The sequence below is a fragment of the Macrotis lagotis genome, chromosome 7 (genome assembly GCF_037893015.1).
Source record: "Macrotis lagotis isolate mMagLag1 chromosome 7, bilby.v1.9.chrom.fasta, whole genome shotgun sequence".
NCBI lineage: Eukaryota > Metazoa > Chordata > Mammalia > Peramelemorphia > Peramelidae > Macrotis > Macrotis lagotis.
The window spans coordinates 114,081,064-114,088,131 of NC_133664.1; the positions used below are offsets into that span (position 1 = coordinate 114,081,064).

General features: G+C 39.2%; 1 non-coding gene across 1 annotated transcript; it reads left to right on the forward strand.

Moving 5' to 3' along the window:
• The first annotated feature begins 6,583 nt into the window (after nucleotides 1-6,583).
• LOC141494628 (U6 spliceosomal RNA) lies at nucleotides 6,584-6,691 on the forward strand. The gene has a single exon (XR_012470520.1). It is a non-coding gene; the product is annotated as a U6 spliceosomal RNA (small nuclear RNA).
• Nucleotides 6,692-7,068: the final 377 nt, after the last annotated feature.

Here is a 7,068-nt window from a genome sequence, read left to right on the forward strand (position 1 = left end):
CAACAACCAGGGACAATTTTGGGCTATCTGCAATGGAGCATACCATCTGTATCCAGAGAAAGAATTATGGACTTTGAACAAAGACCAAAGACTATTCCTGTCAAATTAGAAAAAAAAAGCATTATATTATAATGTAATTGTACTATCTCATACTTTATATTTCCTCTTTAAGGATATGATTTCTCTGTCATCACATTCAACTCAGATCAATGTATAACATGGAACCAATGTAAACAATAACAGAATGCCTTCTGTGGGGGGTGGGGGGAGGGAAGCAAGAATGGGGGAAAAATTGTAAAACTCAAAATAAATAAAATCCTTTTTAAAAAAAGTCAGAGCAGCTAGGTGGTGCAGTGGATAAAGCACTGTCCCTGGCATACCTGGGTTCAAATCCAGTCTCAGACACTTAATAATTACCTAGCTGTGTGACCTTGGGCAAACCATTTAACCCCATCTGCCTTGCAAAAACCCTAAAAAAATATTACTCAAAAAAAGTATTTAGGTACAGATTAGAATACCTCTTATTGACCAGAAACTCAATTATTGTCAGCTACTATTCATCTAAACATAATTAGAAAGAGAGTTGACTTTCTCTACCTAGTTTTTCGGAATGAAAGTGTTAGTTGCCTCCTTTAAGCCCTCTTTTTTTAAAACTCAGCATTTCATTCACTTACAGTCTCTGCTCCTTAGGAAAGATTGTTTACACTTTTTTCCAGAGCAAAAAAAGCCCAAGTTCTGAGTTTTCAGTTCTGGCAGCTCTCAGTTTGGTAGAAAAGTAAACCATCACTGAAACAAAAACATGTTACATGCTAACATTTGCATTTTGACTTTCCAAGAAGATTTCTTTCCAAATAGTGGTCCATCTGGTACAGATATCTACTTCACTCATCCAAGCTTTCCTTATGATAAATCTCTTTTAATACTGTTTGCTAGGTTTCCATGGCAGTTTTTCTTTTCCATGTCCTTCAATTCAAATATTTCTGAAATATCTATTCTAATGGAATGTTATTAATAAAATTCTAATCTCTATTTATAAATAACATGATATTCAAATTAAGTTAAATATAAAGGATTAAAAGTATTTAGGGAAAGATTAGAATACCACTTCTTGACCAGAAACTCAATTATTGTCACCTACTGTTCATCTAAACCTAATTAGAGATTATATTCAAGGCATACCAGAGATATAAAAGTTTTAAAAAATGATCATTCTTATCCTCGAAGCATTTATATTATACTAGTGAGATAGGATGCTTACAAACATATAGGTATAGTTTTATATATTATATATATATATATATATATATATATATATATATAGTTATATGTATACATGTATAGATATATATAGCAGTACTAAAGGAGGAAAGTAAGGTTCAGAGGACCTCTAGGATGGTGGTATCAAACTCAAAGAGAAATGGGTGCTATTAATCCATACATAAGAATCCCATCAGATAAGCATATTGATTCAATTTTAAAGTGTAATATTATTTAGTTATACATGTATAACCTACATTAGATTACTCACTGTCAAGGGGAGTAATGGATAGAGGAAAAAAATGTGGAAGTCAAAATCTTACCCAAAAATGAATATTGAAAACTATATTTGCATGTAATTGGGAAAAAAGAATTAATTTTTAAAAAAAGAAAGGAAGTAATTTAAAAAAGTAAAATAAAATGTGATGTTATTCATGTTTTACTGTTTTTTTTTCTTATTTTGTTTAGTGTTTCCCAACTATATTTTATGGTTTGGTGACATTCAGGAGTATTATGGACTGCATGTTTGACTCATCTGTTCTAGAAAACCAATGGCTAAAATGGTCACCTGACATAGGCAACCCTGTGCCCCCCCAACCCTAGCTTGTTTGCTCCAGAAAATCAGACCAAAATATGATCAATCAGACTAAATAATGATCAATAAATCTAATGAGAAACTATGGTAAAAGCAACTTTTGTCTGAGAGTGGCACAAAAACTCACCAGACAAAGGGAAAGGGGTACTCTCACAAAACAAAACCAGTGCCAGTTCATTCCATGCAACCAGAGACTGAACCCTTCAAGAGTTTCTTTCCAGGGTGGAGCCAAGATGGCGACAAAAGAGGAACCTCTCTTAGAAGCTCTTTCATAAAACTTCGAAACTAAGGACTCTAACTAAACTTTCGAGAGACCCAACCCACAGATGGACCCAAGGAGGGAGTTCTGCTACTCAAGGTAACCTGAAAAAGAGCAGAAAGACTTTGCTCCCCAGGGTCAGAGGGGGTGGCCCCCCAGAGGGGTGGCCCGACAGAGCAAAAGAACTTCAGCCTCCCGGAGGCAGCCCCAGGGCGCTGGGAGCCCTGACTCACAGCAGTGGGGGAGTCTCCTGAACTATGCCCCTGGGGAGTTCCAGGCACAAATTGGGGGAACAACGGGGCACCTCTGCCAGAGCAAGCATGTGAAGCCTGGCCCTCAGGGCACACAGCAAGCAGCATGGTCTTTCCACAGGCCAGATGAGGGAACAGAAGCAGGTGGAGCCCATAAGCAGGAGGCCCCAGGGCATGAGCCCATTGAACCTAGGGAGGGGAGTGAAGAGAGACTGCCCAGCTCTGTCCTCCACCCCTGGAACAGGACTCTGGGGCTCTGACCACATTCCGATCCTGATTGCAGTCTAGGCCCCCCCCATAGAAGAGCAGGGCCACCCCCACCTCAGCCCTGTGGCAGAGGGGGGCTCATATGGTCATTCACAGACCAGGAGGGAGGACAGAGCCTCACACACTGAGACCCTTGTGGGAGTGTCCCAAAAGCTCAGGAAGCACCCCAAAACCAGGCCCAGGCTGGGAAAATGAACAAGCAGAGAAACAAGAGGAAGACCATTGAGAAATATTTTGCTCATGAGCCCAAGAAGGATCAAAATACTCAGTCTGAAGATGAGGAAGCACAAGCTCCTGCATCTATAGACTCCAAGAAAAACAGAAATTGGGCTCAGGCTATGACAGAGCTCAAAAAAGACTTTGAAAATCAAATGTGGGAGTTGGAAGAAAAACTGGGAAAAGAAAGGAGAGAGATGCAGGAAAAACATGAAAATGAAGTCAGCAGCCTAGTCAAGGAAATCCAAAAAAATGCTGAAGAAAATAGCATGCTAAAAACCAGCTTAGGTCAAATGGATAAAACAGTTCAAAAAGTTATTGAGGAGAAGAATGCTTTAAAAAGCAAAATTGGTCAGATGGAAAAAAATAAGAAAACTCCCTGAGGAGAACAAATCCTTCAGACAAAGAATAGAATTCAGGGAGATTGATGAATTTACCAGAAATCAGGAATCAATACTTCAAAACCAAAAAAATGAAAAATTAGAAGAAAATGTGAAACATCTCATTGAAAAAAGCAACTGATATGGAAAACAGATTTAGGAAAGATAATTTTAAAAGTATTGGAATACCTGAAAGTCATGATCAGGAAAAGAGCCTTGACATCATTTTCAAAGAATTACTACAGGAAAATTGCCCTGATATTCTAGAAGCAGAGGGAAAAATAGAAATGGAGAGAATCCACCGATCCCCCCCAAGAAAGAGATCCCAAAAAAACAACCCCTAGGAATATTATAGCCAAGTTCCAGAACCCCCAAGTCAAAGAGAAAATATTACAAGCAGCCAGAAGGACACAGTTCAAATATCATGGAGCTGTAGTCAGGATCACACAGGACTTAGCAGCAACTACATTGGAAGCTTGTAGGGCTTGAAATATAATATACCAGAAGGCAAAAGAGCTTAGAATGCAACCAGGAATCAACTACTCAGCAAGGCTGAATGTCCTCTTCCAGGGAAAAAGATGGACTTTCAATGAACCAGGGGAATTTCAAATGTTCCTGTTGGAATGGCCAGAGCTGAACAAAAGGTTTGATCTTCAGATACAAGACTTGGGTAAAGTATGGGAATTGGATTGAAGGAGAGGGGGAAAATATGAGGGACTTGATGATGAACTGCATGTATTCCTGCATAGAAAAATGACACTGATAATACTCATATGAACCTTCTCAGTCAATAGAGCATGTAGAGGGAGCTTTTATACTAGAAGCACAGGAGAAAGCTGAATTTGGAGATAAAATATGGTGTAAAAATGGAGTCAATAGAAAAAAAGGGAAATGGAATGGGAGAAAGAAAACAGAGAGGGGGAACAGGCCAAGATATCTCATATAATAAGTTTTTGCTTTATTACAATGAGCTATTGCAATGATATGGAAGGGGGGAAGGCAAGGGGGAATGAGAGAATCTTTGCTCTCATCAGAGGTGGCTAGGAGAAGAAACAGCATATATACTCAATGGAGTATAGACATCTGGAGTAAGAAGGAAAGAGGAGGGGACAGGAGGAAGGGATGGGGATGTGAATGAAGGAGGAGAGGATAGATCATGGGGGCAGAGTGGTCAGATATAACACATTTTCTTTTTTATTTCTTGCAAGGGGCTGGGATTGGATGGCCTGTCCGGGTCCATAGGGCCAGGTGGAAGCTGGGCCTAAGGGGTGGTAGGGGGGCTCGGGGCCTCTTGGCCCCAGGGCCAGGGATCTATCTGCTGCCACTCAGCTACCCTACAGCAGAGTCAGTGAAAGGAGAGAGAAAATATAGTACATGGTAGTGGAGAAATACAAAAGGAGGGAGTTGCGATCAGCAATGGCAGCCCTGGAAAAGTATGGAAGTAACTTTCCACCCACAACAGAGTTGGTGGTGTTGGAACACAGACTGAAGAACATTTTTTATTATTATTCTTTGGGGGGGGTGCAGAGCAAATGGGGCTGGGTGGCCTGCCTGGGGCTACATAGGAGGGTGATCATTGGGTGTCTGAGGCCAGATTCAGACCCAGGTGCTCCTGGCTCAAGGGCCAGTGCTCTGTCCACCACCCAGTCTTTTTTTTTTCTTTTTTTTGGTTTATTCAAGGCAGTGGGGTTGGGGTGGTTTGCACGTCACACAGCTGGGTCATTGTTGGGTGTTCAGGGCTGGATATGGGCTTCGGTACTCCTGACTCCAGGGCTAGTGCTCTGTCCACTGTGCCACCTGGCCATAACTACAATTATTACTATTATTTTTTAATTTTAATTTTTTTCTCTCCCCTTTACTTTATCACTCAAGTGAGTCTATTTTTTTCGGGGGAGGTGGTTTACTGTTTATTCTTAAACAAGAATATTTTATTAATGTATAAAAAATATTGTACAAAATGAGAATAAATAAATATTAAATAAAGAACTTTGGAACCAAACAAAAAAACGAATAAAAAGGGAGCAGCTAGGTGGATAGAGCACTAGCCCTGTTGTCAGGAGGACCTGAAGTCAAATGTGACCTCAAATACTTAATAATTGTCTAGCTGTTTGACTTTGGGTAAGTCACTTAACCCCATTGCCTTAAATAAATTTTTAAAAAAAGAATAAAAGGGGGGGGGAAGAAAAAAGAAAAGAATGAGAATGCAACAGAGTACTTTAGACTGCATTTTAGACAACTGGGTAATTGAACTGTGGTATGTGAATGCAATGGAATATTATTATTATACTGTAAGAAATTACAACATAGGAGATTTCAGCGAATCCTAGGTAGGATGAACTGATCTCTAGTGTGAGTAGATCTAGGAAAACAATATGTTCAAGCACAACATTATGAAGAAAAATAACTTTGAAAGTCTCAGATCAAGGCAATAATCAACCCATGTCTACAGTGGACAGACTTGTGATGAAATTTATTACATACTTCCTGACACAAGAGTGATAGACACAAGGTAGAGGCAAACATTTTTTGAACACAGTCACTGAGTATGTTCATTTTACTTATGTTTATTTGTTTTAATTTAAAGGGAGAATTAATGTAGTGTTTTATATAGTATTGTGTGAAATATATAATATTCTAGAATTATATATAGTGCTTTAAAATCTGCAAATTTGTCTCAATCTCAGTTGATCTTCACAACAATCCTGTGGGAGGTGTTATTACTGCCTCCATAAAAAGAAACTGAAGCTGAGAGGTTAAGAGATTTGATCAATAGATACTATGATGCAGAAATTGCTCTCAGATTCCCCCTAACTCCAAATACTCATTTTTATTCACTTCACCACTCACATCAACAGAGATGGCAGAAAAGAAAAAAAGAAAGAAGAGGTTCATTATAAAATCTTTTTTTTTTAGCTTTTTTTTTCAAGGCCTGCCCAAGACCACACAGCTAGGTAATTATAAAATGCCTGAGGCCAGATTTGAACTCAAGGAGTACTTCTGACTCCAGGGCTGGTGCTCTATCCACTGAGCCACTTAGCCACCCCCCATTATAACATCTTTTTAAAGGCACAGAAGAGAATAAAAGAAAGTTCAAAAAGGAATCATAGAAGTGAAGCACCACTGTTTTTTTAAGAAAGATTTTGAGTTCTACAATTCCCCCCCCCCATTCTTGATTCCCTCCCCCCACCCCCCAAAGAAGGCAGTCTGTTAGTCTTCACATTGTTTCCATGGTATACATTGATCTAAGTTGAATGTGATGAGAGAGAAATCATATCCTTAAGGAAGAAAAATAAAGTATAAGAGATAACAAAATTACATAATAAGACAATGGGTTGTTTTTTCTAAATTGAAAGTAATAGTGCTCGCTTCAGCAGCACATGTACTAAAATTGGAATGATACAGAGAAGATTAGCATGGCCCCCTGCTCAAGGATAACATGTAAATTCATGAAGCCTTCCATATTTTATTTATTTATTTATTTATTTTTAGGTTTTTGAAAGGCAAACAGGGTTAAGTGGCTTGCCCAAGGCCACACAGCTAGGTAATCATTAAGTGTCTGAGACCGGATTTGAACCCAGGTACTCCTGACTCCAAGGCCGGTGCTTTATCCACTACGCCACCTAGCCACCCCAGTGTTCCATATTTAAAAAAAAAAAAAGAAAGTAATAGTCTTTGGTCTTTGTTCAAACTCCACAATTCTTGCTCTAGATACAGATGGTATTCTCCATTGCAGATAACCCAAAATTGTCCCTGATTGCACTGATGGGATGAGTGAGTCCATCAAGGTTGATCATCATCTCCATGTTGCTGTTAGGGTGTACAGTGTTTTTCTGGTTCTGCTCA